Source organism: Pieris napi, chromosome 10 (assembly GCF_905475465.1).
Source record: "Pieris napi chromosome 10, ilPieNapi1.2, whole genome shotgun sequence".
In the NCBI taxonomy this organism is placed as follows: Eukaryota; Metazoa; Arthropoda; class Insecta; order Lepidoptera; family Pieridae; genus Pieris; species Pieris napi.
The window spans coordinates 6,704,377-6,727,278 of record NC_062243.1 but is presented as its reverse complement, the minus strand read 5'-3'; the positions used below and the strand labels follow the sequence as shown (position 1 = coordinate 6,727,278).

The window sequence follows — 22,902 nt, the reverse complement described above, 5'->3', positions numbered from 1 at the left end:
AGTATTGATTAGTGTTTTCAACAGCGATCTATTCCTATGCCCTTATGCATAAAAAAACTGCAGTCAAATTTCAAAACCTGACCAACAATTATAAATGACAGACAAATGACATTTGACAGATTTTTTTGCTAGTTACCCATTGGAGATTTTGTATTTTTACGCCTACAAAATTAGTGTACGCAATGATGCAAAAATGTGTCACGACTTAATTTAAAGCTTCATAAGTACAAAGCATATGTCTGTACTATATCTAGACAACATAATTATGTTCACTACATATGTAGCGACTAATGCAACAATTAGAATCATTACAATATTCATGAATGTGCGCAATGCATAAGGCTCCGTCAAACCGAAGCTAAGCTTGCACTCACGCAGAGAAGTCCTTAGAAATACATAATACATTGAAGTTATACGCCGTATACAATATGGTTTCCAGTTGACTCAAGATGATAAGTGAATAATTAGGACGATTATTATAGTTTATTGATTGTTATTATGTATTAGAAAAATACCTAAAGAACATCAGTGGAGTCATTTTGTTCCAAGTGAGCGCGAATTTTTCTTAACGTATATAAATGACAATTTATTAAAAAATTTCAGCAATCAGCAAGAGAATGCTAATGTAATAAGCGTTGAGTCTTTATCCGATGTTGTTGTTATTTATTAATTTCAAGTAACTTATAAAAAGTATATGGTACATTAATTATGGGTTTCCTCTGAATTTGGCAGCTATGCAAACTAATAAAGTATTAACCGACTGCCTAATTATAAGGACTCATTGTTGTCATTACAACAATAAAGCTAAGTAATAATTGATAAAATTCCACAAGGGTATTCTTTCAGCACAGACTGTATCCATATTTTTCAAATATTAAAAATAAAATTCTAACAACGATATGACAAAGTCCTTAAAGAATATTTGTTTTATATCAAACAGAAATTGTATATCTATAATTCAGACTTTAAATACATAATTTTGCTTAATATTCTGCAAATATAATCGCTCATCAAATTAGCTTCTAGAACTATAAAAACATAAAAATGTATACTAACAAAGTGCATATATTATATTAATAGGTAATTCAAATTTAATCTATGTATGAGACATATATCGTATAAGCTCTGCACGTAAGGATGACCAAAATCCATCCCACTAAATTAATAGGAAAAGGAAAGGAATCTACATCGATTTATTTGATTAGAAATCTGATTCCCGCTGATGAAGCGGTGTGACCCACCCTTAAGATAATAGTTTCGGTCATTTAATGTATGGCGGATCCGCCACAATTATTTTAGATGTAATGAAATTTTCTTTTCCACGCAGGTAACGCTGGCCTGAGTAAATTAAAGGTATTACATTTTCATAGGTAGAGACACAGGGGTTTCTACATACTTTAGTTCTGATAATTGCTAACAATATTCAGCAGGCACAAAATTTTAATATTTAACTAATAAATTAATTCTTCAATATCTCAAATTCGTTATTGTTTCGAGACGTAGAATTTTGTATATAAAGCGTATTTGGTAGACATAACTTGCAATATAAATGTATCAAAATAATTTATGAATGATCCTAGATATTAATCGATGATCTGCCAAAACGGCACCAAAAGTTTTGCCTTTTTAGCTATCAACTGAATCTACATAGTATATTATTTATGGCAGTATACCCTTTACCTACCACTAGGAGGAACTCCTGTATTCGAATTAACGTTCCGTTATGAACTTGATATTGGAACCGGTAAGTAAACAGACATTAACTATACAAATTAAAAGCAGTAACGGTGGGCGATTGCAATTCTAGGTAATTTAGTACTGAGTAGTCATTTGTAGTAGCGTCACTAACTGTTTATTTGTATAGATAAACTGTTCACGTTAACTGAGCTATATTATTTGTGGTTAATTTATCCGGTTTAATTATTTATTGTTACTACGTTAAGAGCCAAATATTTTTTTTGTTAATCAAAGCACTAACCTCAGGAACAACTGATTTTAATTGAAAAATTTCTTTGTGTGTAGTCCACTTATGGAAAGAGCATAATATATATTAACATTTTGATTATCTTGAGAGAAGAGAAGTACATACAAATCGTTTGAATTGAAATATCATAGTTATTAAATGTAGTACCTTTTTTAGGCCTTAGATTTTCGTATCTGTTGCATGATCATTTCTCAATCTAATAGGTGATCAGCCTCACACACGCTGTCAACTTTTTGGGTCTCAGGCAAGCCGGTTTCCTCACGAAGTTTTCCTTCACTGTTCGAGCGAATATTAAATGCGCACATAGAAAGAAAGTCTATTGGTGCACAGCCGGGGACCGAACCTACGACTTCAGGTTAAAGTCGCACACTGAAGCCACTAGGCCAACATTGCTCTTCTCTGCTCTATATAAGCATTAGAATATATAACATTTCGATGCTTACACAAAGTGGATTCGATAATGTATATAATTATCACAGTTTAAGTTATTATTAAATTAATTAGTCTCATAACCTTATGGTTTAACTAATTTACCTAACACTCTTAAACTACATAGTAATAATAATCAAACTTAAAAATAGATAATTAAAATAAATGATTGGTGCTAGTACTTCTCCAATAACTGAAGGGTGGCATCCTTAGAAAGCTCTTCTAGTTCATTGACAATTTAAACAATTGTTTCACTCACTTCCCATCCACTATTTGATGTTCCGTGTCTGTTGCTGGTTACGGATATGGACTTTTCTCTACTTTACGGTACAGAAAAGATTTATCTTTGTATTGGTTTGAGGCGTTGTATGAAGTACCAGTATCTCCGTATCGATCATATTCCGCAAATTTCTGAGACAATTTAACTTTATAACGGTTTTTGTGCGTGGGACCTTTAATATTTGTGTATTTGTATTTGATTGTTATTTTTTATCTTAGTAGCAAATAAAAAAATAAATCATGTTTTCGGTTCTTAAGTCACGAAGGACATATTAAAAATAACTGTGTTATATAGCTAGGAGCTATGTATAAAATTTTCGCTGGTTCTAAGCAACGAAATTGAATAAGTAAAAATTAATTCCTTATTTTAACACTATAATAAAATTTACCTTTGCTTTATAATTTATTTAATTATTTGACAACAATTTGAATATAATTAATTATAAAGTGTAAGATATGGGAACCTTTTTAAATAAGAAAATACCTATGTTAGGGTTCCCAGCTTTGCCATAACAAACTTAATAGTAAATTTCATTAAACAAATATATATATTTATTTTTTCATTACGTCTATTTTTTTAACGCCTGAGCGCGTGTGTGGGTACATGTGAGTGAGTGAATGAAATGTATATGTCAAAGGAGTCTTAAGTGCAATACCCGAAGAAAAATTATTTTAGGCACAGAAAGTTGTTCTAAAACAAAAAAATATTACAGAGACAGAAACTATTCCCTACCAATCAAATACAAGGGGTAAGATAAATAAACTACACGCCTTAAACTAAAATATATAGGTTGATAGATAAATTCTTTACTGTGCACAAGAATATAAACAAACTTAACAACTAGGTTACACAGATAAAAATAGTTTGTTTTTATTAGACGATCCTAGATAATACAAATCACTCTATTGCAAAGTAAATGTAATTTGATATTTAAGAAATGCGCAGCAATTAACATACCATTATAATTACTAATGGAATTTTTAATACCTAATTCATTGTTTAGTTCATCTTTTTGTTAATTACTATTTTTTTTTTTTTTATAGAACGGGGGGCAAACGGGCAGGAGGCTCACCTGATGTTAAGTGATACCGCCGGCCATGGACACTCTCAATGCCAGAGGGCTCGCGAGTGCGTTGCCGGCCTTTTAAGAATAGGTAAGCTCTTTTCTTGAAGGACCCTAAGTCGAATTACTATTAGACTATTTCTGTAAAACTAATGTTTTATAACTATTGCTATGTTGAATGATTATTTTGGTGATATTAATTGGGTATTTTCCATTTTAAACAAAGGGAAAAAATTATACTAACACTTGTTTCCCGATATTTATTTTTATGTTCTTATTTATTATTATCACATGATATACAAGCTTTTAGACTTGAAATCCCAGTTCACTTGACGATGTCGGTGTAAATGCAACAGCAGCCATGTGTAATTAGAACTGTGCTAAGACGATTCCATTACGAATGCATGAAGCAAAGACGTGGTTTGCAAGCACACGACCTATAGGTACAATGCTCTTTCCTTACCATCCCTAGACCAGGCTAAGATGAAACCCGATACTCTCTATAAACCCTGCAAATTCTTTACACCCCGCATTTCAACTTACAACAGCCGAAGATGCCCCTAGCACTTAGCTGAACCGCAAAAAGTCGAAACGTGTGGGACTCCAAGCGAACTTGTTTCACCATACAAGGAACTCCACAACTGGCTTTCCAACGCACCAGCTCACATAATATTGTTAGTCGCCGATAGCTTTTTATGTCCCATGCATTATTCGATACTCATTTAAAATTCTAACATGAGCATATAAAGAAAGCTCGCCATTTCGATGCGGTCCCCTGCTGTCGCCGGTCGTCTTGCAGAGGTAGTAATCAAAGGTGTTTTATTCATATTACGCAAATTTACTTTGGGCTGTACCGGCTTGCGCCCACGCGTCAAAATCGCGGGGGCGATCGTTCGGAGGCTTCTGCGTTCAAAGCTGCGCGCGCGTTGCTCGTCACAGACGTAGTTCAATAAGTTTAATTCAAAAATCGAATTGACAATTCCGGTTTTATCTGTGCTCGATCTGTTTGGATTTGGAATGGCATAGTGTTGTACACTGAGTGAATGTTTATGAATGAGTGTACTGTGACGATATGAATAGTGTTGTGGCTGGTTCTAGTCCGGTGGGCGGCGAATAGTTGACAATGCGCAGTCATTAGAGTGGAAAGGTGAGTGTAATGAGTATGCTATTTGTTGGGGCAACAGTAAACGTTAGTATACATCTAAGGTTGCTACTTACGGACAATTCGCCTACACGCAACCTACGTTTGCATGAGGTGAACCTTCGTTTATACTCCAACGTTAATTTTATGTCCCTTATGAATTACAATTTCTTGAAGGTTTTCAAAATCGAAAACATGGTTGCTAAAAATATAGCTACATACATACCTATTTAACATCATAATGTACTTATTTGTTATAGTCATAAACAGACTTAGCAAACAGATAAAGTAAGATGTTTTATGATAGCGTTAAATAGCAAGAGCAATAGGAACTGTTAAATTTATCTAAATTTTAATAACTTATCGCTAACCAAAGTGATTTAAACCGTTTATTAAAAAAATGGTTACCGTTCTCAATAAAAAAATCTTTGTTCCAAGGCTCGCAAGTGCAAGATCTTGAGAGTTGTATGCTCTTTTCTTTTCTACTTGATGAAGAAGAAGTGGTGCTGCAGTGGCGAAGTTTTTTCTGATACTAATTCTAGTATCATTTAATTGAATTATTTCTATCATATCCTATTACTAAAAACAAAATTCATGACCTTTGACATTGATTTTTATATTAAATTATTTTATTACTTTAACTTAACGCCCTTGTAAATTTATAAAATAAATTCAATAGGGAGCTGGATGCGTTGCGTTGTAGTAACATATAATGAGACACTGCAATACAATTCAGCGATATGCTACATATATTGAAAGAACAACATTGACATGTACTTTTGTCGTAAGATGTGATTAGTTATCTTAAACTGCAATATAATAATTTAATCACTCATAGAAAACAAAACTTTGGTTGATTGATCCTCATTTGAAGTCGAGGCGACAAAGTGATGATTAAAAAGTTAAATTTCCTGCAGTCTAGAATAAACATTTAAGCCACACGGATGAAACACCGTATTCATAGTAATCATTCTAGTTTACCACACACATACGAATATTTGAATGGACGCGTGGGTGAGTAGACGTAATGTCGCGACATTTCGAAATTATGGAATTTACACGAAATAATTTTGAGCTTTATTCAAATGTGATAAGGTTCAAAATGAAAGGACATCCTCCGGCTGCTATTTGCTAATTTTCATATTAGTTTTTACAGAGTCGGTTGACAAAAAGCTTTGGCTCATAATTATCTGAGCGAATATTATGTAAACCGTAAAAGGACTTTAGTAATAGCTGAAATGGACTGGGATTTGAGATAATTGAAATACCTATACATTTATTGGTTAAATATAATAAGTATTTTAGGTATACTCAAATTAATTTCTACTGCAATACGGCATTATCCTTGCGTATGTTTAACGTATTTATTATGCTATGTTCATACATTCGTAAGACAGTTTCAGATTCAGACTTTATATTAAAAATGCATTAAGTACTATTTTTTTTAATTTGATATTATATATGCATATTATACTGAAATAGGTTTGAGGTATTCTACGACAAATATTCGTTTATTTTGACACGGATATGGTATTTATTTTTTAACAGAGATATAAGACCACAGTCTTAAATGTCCAATTAATTATTCAGAAGCTGAACAATAATTGCCTCCTATAAATGATAAGAAAATGTTTATTTTAGTATTTTATAGTAAAAAAAATATCAATGGCGCTACAACCATCTGGGCCTCGGATTTCTGTATCAGTTTCATGATCATTTTGTTATCAAATAGGCAAGTAGGTGATTTCTGTGCCTGGCGCATCAAAGGTAAGCCGGTTTCCTCACGATGTTTTCCTTCACTGTTCGAGGAAAATAATGTTAAATGCGCACATAGAAAGAAAGTCCACTGGTGCACAGCCGGGGATAGAACCTACGACCTCACGGATGAGAGTCGCACGCGGAAGGCCAACACTGCTCATAATATTTTGTAGTGTAATTGTTAAAACATATCATTACCCTTCTATAGATTTAGAAAGAAAATTCCTCTTTAATTGCCACGTTGAACTAAAGCTACAGAAATATATTATGTCAATATTAGCACTGCCTTTATTGAGTGCATCATTGCAAAAGGACATTGACATTAAAGCAATACCCCTCTTGTTTGAATAGCCCTTAGCTACATTGTCGGGTAAAACGCTTTTCATACTTTCTCATTTACCCTTACATCAGTCTATACAGGTCACCCAGAGTTACCCCATTGTCCCAAGAATAGGCCAGCGGTCAAAAGGCAAACTGCACATTGTTCTACAAATGTTTTTTAAAAGAGCGCTTGTATTTATACTTTCGTTACTATTACCCACAATAGGCCTTTAATGCATATTTTAAATAGACAATGAATCCATCATAGCTTAAAGGATATTTTTTAATAATTTTCGTAGAGAAACAAAAATAGTATATTTACCTATTAAAACTGGGCTGAACCCTACAAAATGTCAATTAGCAGGTTTGGACAAACTTGTATAAATATTATTTGAGAGAAATGCACCTGCGTCAGCGATCACATAAAAATGTCTCTATGGAAAAGTTTCGGGTTGCACTTACACTAATTCTCAGAATGATTTTAATGTGTTTGTATAAATATATCTACTCACGTTTCAATAATAAAGTTCTTCTATTTTCAGTTTTATTGAAAAAGATGTGGGTTTTTAAACGTATAATCGAAGAAATTGAGGTAAAAATTTACTAGGATATTGGAATGTTTCAATTTCATTCTTATAAAACTTTAGGATGAACACGATCTCGACATTTCTCTCAAAAAACTCAAATAATTAAAATGGTGTGAAAGAATTCTCATTTTATGCCATCGTGAATATTTTTAAAAATAATGAAAATGCCATATCGTTCGCGTAGATTTTATATTTCTTTTAGAGTTTTGGCAGTGTTCTCAGTTTTCCGAGCTGCGTTATTATATAGATAAACTCACGATAGTATTTTAAAAACTCTTTTATTTCTCTGTACATTTCGTACGAAACCACAGTGCGTGGTTTTTATGAGTTGGATTTTATGGTGTATGAATGCGAAAGGTTGATTAAACACCATAGTAATACAGTCCCACCTTCGTCTATTTGCTTAGCAGTAGTAGGTACTGTTACTTGTTACTGTTTATTTTATACCGATTCGGATATAGGGTGGAAGATGGTGGTACATAGACAGTCATAAGTATCAGCACCATATACCAATATGTAGGTGTAGAACAAATGCGTTTTACGTTTTCGTTTGGCATTAGAAAGTTACTTTCAACTAAGGGCTATTAACTATATGCAGGTCAATATGTGCATATGTTAGAAAAGTAATAAATTTGGGAATTTTTTAGGAATTTCAAATTACGAGACGTATTGGCACCTGTCATCGCTTTAATTATACTGATTATTTTTCCGATCCAAATATCGGCCAATAGAATTGCACCATTCGACGTCACGTGGTACAACCTACATGGTATTATACTGATAATTTTTTGTGAAAATTTTCTCTGGTCGTTGCTTCAAGAAAAGTATTAAGTAGTTGTTTTATTCATTATGAAATTCTTATTTGTTAACTGTACATTTCGTCTCATGGTGCAATTGTATTGGCCGACATTTGGGTCGGAAAAATAATCCCCCGAATACCACACGAGCTTCAAAATTATCGGGCATTTCCCTCAAGGTTCCCTGCAAACAAATATAGTCGTCATGACGACTATATTAATTGTTTGCAACGAACCTATCGGGAAATATCCGATAATTTTGAAGCTCTTGTGGTATTATAAGTGAATATTTTCGGGTATCGCTAGGAGACGAATTTTATTTGGAAAAAATGTCGATCTTAAAGTTTGGGTATTTGTGTTTTGTTTAATGTTATTACTAAACGATATCTATCTAAGAATTTAAATTAACAGAGGTTTACGAATGATAGCGTAACAAACATAATAAAACTCACTTTAACTTCATTTTTAAAACAATGAAGAACGAGTTTTTTCTTATACAATATATTCATGGGTAATTTCTCCGCTGAAATAATTATTATATTAGACATGACAGGCATTGTAATTCTTATACATATAACCGCATCAACGCTAGACATGTTTGATAAGATGTTAAAAGTAATACTTATCTTAAACATTATGTAGGTTATGCATTTTAAGAGCTTGTTAACATAACTGACATCTAGTGGGCTTATTAGCCCACGTAGTTTCATCATGATTGATTACAGGTGTCGAACCCGCTATCCATGATAATGTCTGTTGCTATTTTGGTCTTGGGTTTCATTCCAGCACATTGTTTCGAGGGTACTTACGTAGGTATTCGACTTAGGGTCCTTCAAGAAAAGAGCGTACCAATTCTTGAAAGGCCGGCAACGCACTCGCGAGCCCTCTGGCATTGAGAGTGTCCGTGGGCGGCGGTATCACTTAACATCAGGTGAGCCTCCTGCCTGTTTGCCCGCTGTTCTATAAAAAAAAAAGGTACAGGCTGATGTTACAGTAACTATTTTACTCGCTTCTAAAAATTATTAAAGAAACAGATTTGTCTCAGTCCTGATCTCTAGGTGGTATTGTAGGTAGGTGTATAAATTAAAAGCCATCGTTAAACATAAATCAATAAAGCTTTTTATAAATTTGATGAATACTTAAATGATCCTAATCCTTGGGATTGATTTGCTCCAGTTCAAACAATTTGTATGACAATACTTGGCGATTACAAAGAGGGGCGGAAAGTTTCTTGCCAGTTCTTCTTACCCGCTCTACGCCCTTGACTCGCGAACTGGTAGTAAATGTAAATTTACAATTAATTTAACTTCTTTTTGACGATTCATAAGTGTACTTGTTTACCTATATAAATAAAGATATTTTGAGTTTGAATTTGAGTTAGTCACTTATTCTGTACAGTTCTTTAGGTTCGAACTACCCCTAAGCTTAAAAAATAAATAAACGTGCGTATTAGTTTCTTTAAGACTCAGACTATATTAATAAGTATTTTTGATTATACCGCTCGCATTTTAATTGGTACCTAAAACATTGTAATGTAGAAAATGTTTCGATAAAAATCGGATAAAATTTTACGACACTCTGAGTCCGTATTTTAAATATGCACCGAAAAAGGTTGTATTAACCCATTATACTAGTTAACAAATTAATGAGTTGACATAATTAATGCTTGTCTACTTAACGGTTTAAGGTTAAAGCATGTATTGGAATGTATGTGGACCGTGAATGTTAGTGGCTTCTGCGGTTGTCGGATATCGAGACATAGTTCATTTGTCACAAAGCTCAATCTAGATATCGGTGAGTTTTGGCCAAATCGCGTTTTTTTAAAAGGAGGGACACAGGAAGATAGGATGCATGTATATTGAGGATATACGAAATTTAAATTTAGTTTAAAGGTTGGGGCAATCAACCTGATTTGTAAATATGTTAAATGCAAACGATTTGTCAATTATTTTTTTTCGAGATGCCACTGGAGAAAAGTTGTTTTTGATATATCATTCGGAATCCTTTAGTGTTTCTCAGGACAAAACCAAGCATCTTAGAAGCTCTTTTCGAAGTGAAAACTTCTTTAGCGGCTTTGTACACTCTTTTTGGAATCGGTAAAAAAATTTAAACTCGCGTCAGGACAAATTCGTAAGACGGATGTTTTTTTAAAGGATTATGAACCTTCGTGCTATATAGTTCCTCAGATACATTGATGCACGTGGAATTGGACCTTAAGTCAATACATCAAGGTTTAATTTTAACGATTTGGTCAGACTGACGACGGATGGAGAGTAGTCAGCTGGCGCGGCGTATTTAATATAATAAATATAAATTGTCATGTTTGTGTACGATAGCGCAATAAATAAATATTGTATTCTACCACATAAATTATAGTACTTTTATACTGATAATTAAAGCAATTCGTGCAAAATTATTCCCTAACCATTCCAAAATATCAAAAATGCACAACGTTAATATTCAAGTTTTCACTTCTGCCGGCACTCCCGGAGTGCAACCCGTCGTTTTTTTTTTTGTAATGACTAGACCAATCTTCATATTAATTGCGCGTTACTTACTCATACAGAGACTAGATTTTAAATTTGTTAGATGCTTGCAAATATTAAATGCAATTTGCGCGTATTACATAACTATGATTAATTGTCTAACGTATAATAATAGTATAATAATTTGTTAATCTGTTCCGAAATACCAACGGTGTGTAGGCGTCTGACGAAACATGAAGGTAACTGTTGGCTTCTAACAACATTTTATAATTATGACACTTTTAATTTTAATCTTTGACACTTCTTAATTGTTAATTCACATTACGGTTCGTTAACGAAATATAATTTTATCAAATTTAAAGGGATGGGAAAGTTAATAGCAAATAAACTATTGGATAATTCTGAATATATTGAATTTAACATTTTATTATAATTTTGTGGCTTGGATAGGCATTATTAATCGACTGTGATTGTTGTACGTATTTGAGCTTCTCAAATCGAGGTCAAGAAAAAGATTAAGCATGGATATCATTGTATGATAAAGGGATATATAAAACTACTTGTATTGTCCGAGAGATTAACTACTGTAGTACAAAATTTATTATAAAGTTGAGTTTGTGATCTAAACATTCATTAAAAACTTCTTACACACACAGGGGTAGCCTAAAATACAAGACGGTTATTTAGATTTTTGATTAATTCTGGCTAATAAATATGTTATATGGTTCATTTATTCATAATTTTATGGTCTTTTTGCCCTTATCTATCGATTTAGATATAATATTTTTTGCAATTAGTACCTATCTACTACTATACAGGTAATACAGGGCATCGAAACTAATTAAAAGTTGTGTTGTGTAAATTGAAAACAAAATCAAAGGCCGCTAGAATAAAGCCCTTTTGATATAATCAGGTACTTGTGTTAAGGTACACGCAACTTATTCGACTTTGTACAATAGACAAATAAATATATAATATATAAAAAAATATAAATCAATGAAGACTAAAAATAATAATATAATAGTTTAAAACTTAGATTTTTTAAATAATAATAATTTGTAGCGCTGGTATAATTATTTAATTATTAGTATGGGCCCTTAGCGTGTGCCCCATAAATGATAAAACCGGCCCTGTACAGCCATAAGGTTTTGGTGCCACACGCATTATATACCTCCCACTCGTGCGCCAACAATGCGCGTGAGCCTACGCTGAATGGAAAACGATCAATGAACATTTACTCCGCATTTTTGAGTTGGGTGATGCCACTATTGTTAATAAATAATTTGCATTTGTATGAACCTCCACAGCCATAAGGGAGCGTTCAAGTATTACGTAACGAATTTTGAGGGGGGGGGGGTCCTTTTGTATAACGTTACGATGCGAGGCGGGGATTGAATGACGCGTTATTGTTAATATTATTTTCGACTTTTAGTACTTTACACCACATAATTGTAACTTTTAGGTATAAAGAGTCACTAGGTGGTCACGAAACGTTTTACTAAACCTAGGTACAGAAAAACGTTACGGCGCGTTACATGGGGGGGGGTCAGGGGGGGGGGGTTATGGGGCATGAACAGACACATTTATGTTTCTGTTTTACAGTAAGGTTTGTTCACAAATAGAATAACGCCACGAAACCGGTTAATGAAACAAGTCATAAATAATTAAGACGTATGAATTCGAAAAACTATTGTTGGTTAAAACTAATATAATTTATAGTATTTGCAAATGTATTACATATAATACGAAACCTGTTTTATTAAAGCCGTCTTGAGACTTTAATGGTCATTGGTTTTAAAATTACAATAGGTTCTCACTAAAACTTATATTTTATTTACGTTTCATATAAAACTTGTCATATGTTTAATAATCTGCGATAAATTATAATGGGTTAAGACTGGTTCATATGCATAAGCGGGAGCGAGTAGCGAATATATATAAATATTCAGCGATAATGAATAGATTAATAATTAATTTAAATACAATATTATTATTATTTCTGCAGTATAAGGTTCCTGTTATGTACAATCCTGTTGAATACAGTTTTCATTACAGTTAATTCTATTTATATATGTTTAATGAAAATCAGAATAATAGTATTATTTCAAAAATAATACAATTTACTGTGATTTTGTTAATTGAGCAATAACAAAATAAGGTCTATTTTTAAATGTTTTACTTTGTTTGACATAAAACTATTGCTACTGTAATTTGTTGACCTACTGACAACTTTTCTTTTAAAAAAAAATATTGGTTGTTTGTAAAGTAGGTTTACGATCGAGATGTTTACGTGATAACGTCTTATTGGTGATATAAGTTTCTGGGAAGTAAGGAATTAATGAAGATAACAATTTTTTCAAATTTTAAATTACATCTATCGTTTTATTCACACTTTTGATGATAAATTTCGGGTGTAAAATGACAAGTTTACTTATTCGACTATGATATACATTTTTCTTCATACATTCACGGAATGACTGGCAGCGCTCGAGATGAGACGGGAGATCGGTCCGTCTCTCTCTCGTTATACCTGCGATCGCGCTAGTGAGGTTTTGGTGTGACACAAGTTTCTGAACATGTCACCCGACTAAAACGATTTTAAAGACGTTATCACGTCAAAAATAATTTCACTATAGTCAAGCAAACTAGTACATATATATCTCTTTCTTTAAATAAGGTTAGTCGTCGAAAAATCGCCTCGCTTATGAAAAGGTTCACGCTATCATCGCGAGGTTCCACGGCACCCACGCGTCTGTAGGCGGTACACCTCTTGACTAAACACAATCTAAAACTATTACGCAAATTTCACCTTTACAATAAAACAATAAGACTGATAGTTCCATAATGATTTTTTTATTCAACGCAATTATTACTTTCCAATTTTGTTTGTATATTTATTTAACGGCCAATATCTGGAGTATTAGGCTATCGTGTGGGTGTGATAAAGTATTAGCATCTTCAAGTAAAGCTGTGAAAAATTTAACTTAAAGCTAATGCAATAATTGTGTCGTGCTATCAAATCCGCCTGTGGACTTGCGTACTAATAAAAGTATGACTAAGGCCCAAAAATCGGCTACTACTATTGTCATATAAAAATACAAAATAAATAGCTGCAGAAATACGAGGTCCAACATTTTACTGCCACTAGATGTACCGTAAGTGTCATGGTAAAGCATAAACATAATCAAATTTAGAATTTTAATAAAATTTTTATAGTAACCCGCAAAATTCTACAAGATTTTAATTAAAAAAACTGTGTTCAGTTGCTCATGAATGTACCAGGGTCATGAATCGATTCTGAGATGAAGTAAACAGTCACCAATAAAAATATGAAAAAGCCTTTTAATTCTAAAAATGTTACAATGAAATAATTATGTCTCTCTCTACCCAATGCAACAAACCCTCCGACGATGTCAATGTAGGACTCGTTCACTCCACCGATTTTCTCCCTCCTCAATTTTCGCCTACATGCCAGTTTCTAATATCTGCGTCTCGTCCCCTCTCCGTGCGTTTGATATTTAGCATACTTCTAGTAGCTCTTTGGTAAACATTTATTTTGTTAACTATGTTTGTTTTCATGTTCATTACTAAAGGTCGTGTTTAAGGTCCTATCCCAGCACGAATTGCAGTGCCAGTGTCTCGGGGTGGACTGCGGGGCGCAGTGGAGAGCTGGAGCACTGAGGCGCGCCGGCCCGTAATAACAATTAGTTATGTAAAACATTACATGAATGTAATTTTATCTATTTTTTCATCTGAAATGGAATTCTTGGCTTGCGATAAAATATATCGCGTAAATTTCAAAATGAAGTTGTATATACATTTTCGTCATAACATGAATTTAAAGTGTCAAAGCGAAGTTTTTAAATCGTGCATCGATCTTTAAAAATGGATACATAAACTACTCAACTCCACCATATATTTTTTCCATTCGCCCTACTTCAAGAAACGATGACGAAAAATGGAAAGAAATAGTGTAATTTTTTGGAGTTCGGCGACCAGATGGGTCCTTAACAATAATAATTTCTCTGAAACATCAACTAGCCTTAACAAAATATTTATTACGGTACAATAACAACTTTATTTTTTAATAATCTTCACATCACCCTTTGAAATGTATTTCAACCCAATTTAAACTTAATTCCCTAACCAAGTACGTAAAAACTTTTAACCATAAATGTATAGGTTAGTCCTTTAGCTTGTGACCACTCCTGACATGGGACAATGTGAACATGCTTGATTTATCATTGCCATAAACGACGCATTTATAATCCATATATGGCCAAATCCAGAAGGCTTGTGTTGAAGATTAAATAACTGAATAATACCTGGATCATATGTTATGCATTTAAAAAAATTATATACATTTAGAGGTAAATAAATTTTCAACATCATGGGTGATATAGCAGTCTAGTTCTCGTTAGTATGTACAAAAGGAAAAGTATTTTGAAAGTAAGATGTAGCCTTTATATTTCATTTGCCGCAGTGTTGGCCTAGAGGGTTCAGCGTGCGACTCTCATCCCTGAGGTCGTAGGTTCGATCCCATGCGTACAATGCGACACTGACTGTGTGCGCATTTAAAACTCGCTCGTACGGTGAAGGTAAACGGCGTAAGTAATCCGGCACAGAAAGCTGATGATCACCTTCTTACCTATAAGAAATAAAAAATTAAACAGATGCAGATCTGAGGCCCAAACCTATGAGGTTGTAGCACCACCACTGGTTTCTTTATTTACATATATTTCATTACTTATTAATTATCAATAATTCAAAAATATATAGGTGTTTGGGATTCAATGGCAATGGTATAAAATACAAATTGGAACTAAACAAACCCATTTTTTTAGTTTACGGTGTATTGACAATCCAATAATAAATAATATCTAGTTAATGTTGAAACTAGGAACTAGCCTAAGCTTGCCAAAACGAATTTATTTTTACTTCAAAAATAGACTTGTCAGTCAACTGTAATACAATTAAAAACGTGAACATTTTTTGCATTAAAACATAATTTTTCTATAACGCATACCGCAAGATATATAATATAAAAAAAATACTTATAGTAAAACATATGACGGCATCAGACAGTGGCAAAACCTAGTTCAATATTAAGATGACGCAGCGGGCGACATTTTGTGTGGTATGAATGCCAGATTAGGCACGGCTTTCCGAGAAGAATTTCTATGTCCTTCAACAAGGACGTCCATTTCTTTTATTGTCCTGTATTTGTAAATCAATAGCTATGTTAATTGATTGATCTTATCTAAGGCAGTTAAATTGAATAGCGCTTTAACAAAGCCGGTGCCTTATTGTGAATTAGTTGAAGTGTGGAATTTATTATGTAAAAAATTAAATGCAACGTTTTTAGTCGTATTCTTATTTAAAGTTTTACTTTAAGACATTACTACTCTTAGAGTCATGGAATATTTGTTTGTGTTATATTTGTTATAGCTGTGGTATTTGTTGTGTATGTGTTCAAAGGAGGCGCTTTGCCGATGGTGATCCAGGAGCCAGAGGAACAACTGGGCTTGTCTGGCGTCTATCTTTCCTCGTCTAACCTTCGCAATCCCGCTATGGTATTGCAAATGATCTAGAGATTAAAATATTGTTTTGTCAATCTTAATTTTTGTACTTTTCTTATTTTTATATTTAAATTGTGTTAACAAAAAATAGGTGATGGTACCTGCGCCATGAATTCCCCACAGTAAGGATTTTTATATACAACCTGAAAATGTAGTTATGAAGAACCTATAATCGTTAATTTTCTCATAAAGCTAAAATCTATCTCTCTAATACGCAAAAGTTTAGTTGCAATTATAGTTAAACTAGCTGACCGGACAAACTTCGTTTTGCCATGTATATCATTTATACTAAAAAAATATGGGTTAATCGTGGAGGGGTGAAAATTGAGGGTTGTATGTATTTTTTAATGCTGTATCATAAAAAAATAAAAAATAAGTTTTTTATCTAAAATTAAAGAAAATTTTTTTAGGGGTGGACTACCCTTAACATTTAGGGGGATGAAAAATAGATGTTGGCCGATTCTCATAGATACCGAATAAGCATAAAAAATTTCATCAAAATCGGCAAGAAAAAGTAAGGAGTAAAGTAAAGGAGTATGGCAACGAAAACTGTGACACGAGAATTTTATACATTAGATCATACACTTTACAGCATGATCACTGGTATGTCTTTTTACGCTTAATTAATTCGACGTCCTGTAGTTAAAACTTCGATTTTAGCTTAAGTGAAGTCCTGTCATACCATAAAACGAAACAAATGACATTGGGCGAATCAAGTACTTTTTCCACATCCGACCTTCAAGGCATCCAATGCTCGTTAGGGATGGAATTCAACCAGTTCGCATTCGATAGCAAAAAGCACCAGAACCTATCGATACAGTGTCAATGACCGGCTCAATGTGGGAATCCGGCCGAGATGACATCGTATTGTACACTTTTTGTTGCCAAATTCAGGAGCCCTAGAGTTTTAACGAGGATTCGTAAGGTAATTTTATCATGTATCCGCTAGAGGCGCTCGTTAAAACTGACAGACTTGATTGATTAATAGAATGGACTTTTACGTAACGGTAGAGGTGCTTATGCCACAATATATAGTCACACAAACAACTTATCGTAAAATTGCGAAAGAATACGGAATAGATATAAACACTATGTAATAATGTGATAAATTTCACCTGCCTATTACCAATTTAAATATAACAATTGAAATGGGTTACACTACAATGGAGTACACTGTATATATGACCATACTTAAAGCACGCGCAAGGGATATGAAATATTATTAATTTAAAGAATTGGATACTGTTTTAAATAAATTTGTTAAAACTTCTGACAGTTCGATATTAATTTAGTAGATTCAACATTCTGGAAGAGACTTATAGTACAGATAATTAAAAGTACTTCAAATTAATAATTCATATCAACTAATATCGCTCCGTCAATGTGGCTAATGCAAAAATAACCCTGTGCTACAAAGATCCTACGAAACATTTATGTTTAGTTCTTAATTATTTGTAACTATTTAACTTACGTTAGTAAATAGCACATGAAGCAGAAATGTGTATGCTCTATGGTATATAATTTGGTATGGATCCATACACACGATAATACAATCATAAACAAAAGTGCTATAATATGTATTAATGAAAGTACGTATTGCTCTTGGACCAAATCTTTGACGTGAGTGTAATGAATTCTCTAACTTATGACTATATGCTTATAAAGGAATTTTGATATAGGTTATTTTTTATATTGAAAGGAAGTCTTGAACATTGGCATCAGATTGTGAAAAGTGCGTGAATTCGTAATAATATATTTAATTTTAAATTTATTGATTGGTTATTAAATAAGAAATTTAACGCCTGATGTACTATATAATTCGTAGATAAAACTGTTATCCATAAAATATAAACGAATCACACACTTTTAACTTAACGTACTTTGGTATGACTCTTTATCTCAAATAGTGTTTCTAATTATGAAAAGACATTTCTACCTAAATCGTCATTCTAGAAATAAAAATTTAAATAAATAAAATCGACTTTAAACTTGAAGCTAATGAAGACGTAATAAATAAAGTTAGATTATCTCAAACGAGACACTTCAATCTTTATCTTAAATGCTTTACAATTCTAATACGATGAATGCTTAACCTCTGTTAGATTTAAGCATTAAGTGATAATTATGTTAATTATAATCAATGCCACTGAAAATAACCAGTGCAATGTAACGCTTTTAACATTAAGTCTATGGGATGTCTAAGCGACAAAAAAATAATTATTATATTATATATTCTATTCTTACAGTAATTTAACACTAATGTAAAATACAACTTATTAATATTAAATATCTATAAATAATATGAAGAACCTTATAGAATTATCTTATGAAAGTATTTATAACTCAGATTAAAAAAAACTAATGTTGTGTTCACTTTTCTAATGTAAATATGGTAGTTATAAATATTTGAAATCTTTTTAATGATATATTAAGAAAATCCTACAGTATTTTTACACAGAATTTTTACACAGCCTTTTTATGTAATAGTGTAATTTGTTGTCTGATGAACTATATCATTATGGTTAGATTATAACTAAAATATTTGAGGTACAACATTTCCGTGGACCAAAAATATTTGTAATAAGCATCTACGAGGCAGCCCTATAAGTTATACCCATTTGGAAATGAAAGAGCTATCGGAATGAAAGAAAGCGAACAATATTATGGTATTTACGTAAGCGTAGGCTTTATCAGTTTATTGAGAAGTTCGTTAATAAATTAAACTGTGTAAACGGCGCCGATTTTACGATTTTAATGGTGCTTAGTGATTTTATTGCTTCCGATACGCTGTTAAATGAATAAGATTATGTTTTGGGCTATAAAGAGTACGCAATGAGTGATTGAAAAGACGTTAATTTATTTATTTTATGCAAGTATTATTTAAGTTTGTTTGAAAACGATCTTATTTCTTTAAAGAAATTGTAATGATTTGTTATTCAGATAGCTTAATGGAATATCTTAGATTGACAAATAATTTTTCAGTCTTACGTAACTTTAACGACGGACAGTGTATCTGAACGACGGACAGTATGTATCGGCTAAAAAGGGCGAAACTTGCCGCAGTCTGACAGTTTACAAATTACGGAGGGAATAAAAATTGTTGGATTTGCGTTCCCTAATTGCCATCATTTCCCATAAAATCTGATAAAAGCCAAGATGCTGATTGCAGATGGATTAAGAATAAAAAAAAAAAGAAAAAAAAGTCTTACGTAACTTTGGTTAATTGACTTTAAACATACTAAATAATTTAACACTTATTGAGTTCCATATTTAGTAGAATAAGTATAATGACAAACATCCTGTGTGGCATGAAAAAGGATTGAAGCGATCGATTAAAAATAATCGAATCCATTTACTTAAATTACGATTAATCATTGTAATGACAGTATTGAAAATGTGAAACATGTTTGTGAGTGAATAACAATTTATTGTGAGAAAGCAACTGATAATTATCTCTATAAATATACTTTTGTAAGAATTTTAATGATTAAATAGCATTTATCAAGCATATACATTGCATACCAGTTAAACAAAAGTAAAACAGTACTAAATTAAAATTGTTTCCTATGGACGGCTATGGAATGATGGCAGGTTTTCCTCACTGTAGTTCGATGCTGATACGCTGTACTAGAAAAGTGCCCGAAAGATCCCCGGCACTGAATGATGGCACCAAGTTAAAAGTTATCTGGCAAGAAGCATTTGAAGGTGAAGTTTAAGTATCTTGTAATTCTTCTGTACACATTGCATTTGATGCTTTCTAATAAATATTACATATATTATATTTCACACAACTAAGACAATTGCTACAATTTAATCTGTCTATCAAAGTCCGTGTCTTGGTTATTTTTGTTTTCCAGATAATTCCCCGACTATGTAGTCGTCGGAGGTGGTAAAAAGCTTACATAAATGGTATTGGTAGCCCGAATGTTTACTTTCTATTACTATATTACTATTTCTACTACTACCTATTTCTTTTGACAACTTTTTGCATGACCCTTATAGCAAATCCCAAAAAGATGCCCCTTAACCTAACATTGAGCATTATTCCCTTCAAACTCGTCTCCGTTACTATTATGCCCATAGCTTGCTCAGTGTTATACCTGTCGTATCCATACATTGGACAGTCAGTCAGAACATGCAACACTGTCTCTTCAGCTGCATCGCCACAAGGACAGGCAGCACTTTGTCTAACTTGTCTGTCTTAGTTATTTTACAACCGTTTAGTCTTCTAAGAAATCTTAACATGTGTATTTAGCAATAAGCAATAAGCAGTAAGCTGTAGTGCAATTTAAATCTCCCACAGAGTACATATTTCGGTCCGTAACATCAAGATCCCGTTTCATCAGACTACGAGGCTTTGAAAATAAAACTGCAAACTAACCGCATGTTAGTAATATCCGGGCCTTTGAAATTTGTAACGAGATGTTGGGATTAGGGTCACCATGCTCATAAAACAAATATTTTGTAATATACATTTAAAGTTGGCAATAGCGTGGCTGGTACTGTTATTCAGTGACTTAAAAGTTTTATAATGATAATTATTTCTATTTCGTCTTACTGTATGGTCTTACTTTTAATGGGTGGTTATTGCCACTAACTAACAACAAAACTAGTCTTTTTTTGTACGTAAACAACGGGTTAGATCTCATTAGATGCGTGCCAGGACTGGCAAATAAAGTAAGCCACATGAATTAGTATCCTTTATATTTATGTGTACATACCCTCACTTTCACACCAATCACACAACAAGTATTGCTTAGTTAAATGTATTTAATAATTGTTTTTGACTTTTTCCTTATATAGTTTGAATCTTTTTGCATATATAATGTATTTCATCTTTGGCTATATATTAAGTATTATTGTTTTTGTTATATATAAGTTCTGTTAACTGTAGGATTACGAAATAAATAAATAAATCATTAAAACGATGTTTTACTCTATATATGCGATTAACTCAAAAACTACCGGATGGATTCTGCACAGTTTTACTAATAGATAAAAGGTTAGGTATATGATTCTTCAAGTTAACCAAAGTATAACTTTTATTATAAAAGAAGACAAAAAAAATCTTGCCAAAATAACCTAAATTGACGTCAGCAATGCTGCGGGTAGAACCTAATAGTAAATATATTATGCTTAATAAGATATTCTCAACGATTAAAAAAATATTTGGCTATATTTATTAATATGGCTACCCTACTACAGCAGTATTAGTTGCAGTTATAACTTAGATATGAAACATATTTGATATGCAATTTGTAGCTTTTCAATATATAAGTGACGTTTAAACTTTATTTGAATACTCCAAGTACTTGAGTGCAAGAAGCATTTATTTTTTAATTTTTTGAAAAGATTTAATCAAACATCTTGAATGTGAAGGTAAGATATATGATAGTAAATCGGTTTCTTCCTGAACACTCCAAATTAGGAATTGTCTTTCGCGTACAAAATAATTTATTCGCTTTTAATACGGCACGACATATCTTGTACAGAAAAGTAGAAATCATTTTTACGTCTATACGGGATATTTTATTTTTGTTTAACAATAAAATCTTTATAGTTTTGGAGATTTTTTTTAAACCTTTATAAATTACTTGGTAATAACTTATCTCTTTGTCAACTACTATTAAAATTTCATCCCAAAGATACTAAGGAGATCGTAGTAATCTCTTTTGTAGTCGTTTTTTGATGCAAAACAGTAACTAAATCATATATGGCTTTAATCAATTCACAATCATTGTTCTTTTCAATAAGCCTTCGTGGAATTGCGAATAGTGGAAAAATTCATATGAGAATCTCGCAACTCTATAGGTACCTAAATAACATTGTGTGTTGCCATTTTTTACTTTTTCTAGAATATGGTTCAATATCCTTTTCCGTGTTTGTTATTAGTTCACAAATAACCTAAGGGTTAGTTGTTGTTTGATATCAGTTCGCAAATAATTTAACCTAAATGTTAGTTGTTATTTATAAAACACAGATGAAAGGTCGACACAAAAAATCAATACAAATAGATTCGTGACGAATAAGCTGTGGATGATGTGCCGGTTAGAATATATTTTATTTTATTACAACATTTTCGGTTTTATCTATGATTAGCGTTAAATTTAAGGACATTTTGACATGTCATCGTAAACGAAGCTTGAAATAAGCGTACTGGAATTTAATTTCATACCATGTTTTGATAGTCTTGCCATTTCATGTTCTACACCAAGCGAAGGTTTTTGATTAGCTTTGAGCACTTCTCTGTTGGAGCTTTTTGCAGACTAAGATATCAGAATACTGGTCTTATTATAGGCATACATACCAAAAACAGCTCAGTATACGACGTTATTTTCAAAAGAATCGTTATTTGCTTAAATTAAAATGTTCTTTTTTTTATTGTTTATTTTTTTTTAATTTATTCTTTATATTTTTCTTTCTCTATTTATTCTAATTATTTTTAAGTAAATATTCGAACAATCTTAATCAAATCTT

General features: G+C 32.4%; 1 protein-coding gene across 1 annotated transcript in view; it reads left to right on the top strand.

Moving 5' to 3' along the window:
- Window positions 1–4,536: 4,536 nt before the first annotated feature.
- Window positions 4,537–22,902, top strand: part of LOC125053111 — a 69,681-nt gene continuing 51,315 nt past the window's right edge. Inside the window, exon 1 of the mRNA XM_047654324.1 lies at window positions 4,537–4,903. The gene's annotated coding sequence lies outside the window, so the exon portion shown is untranslated. The remainder of the gene's footprint in view (window positions 4,904–22,902) is intronic.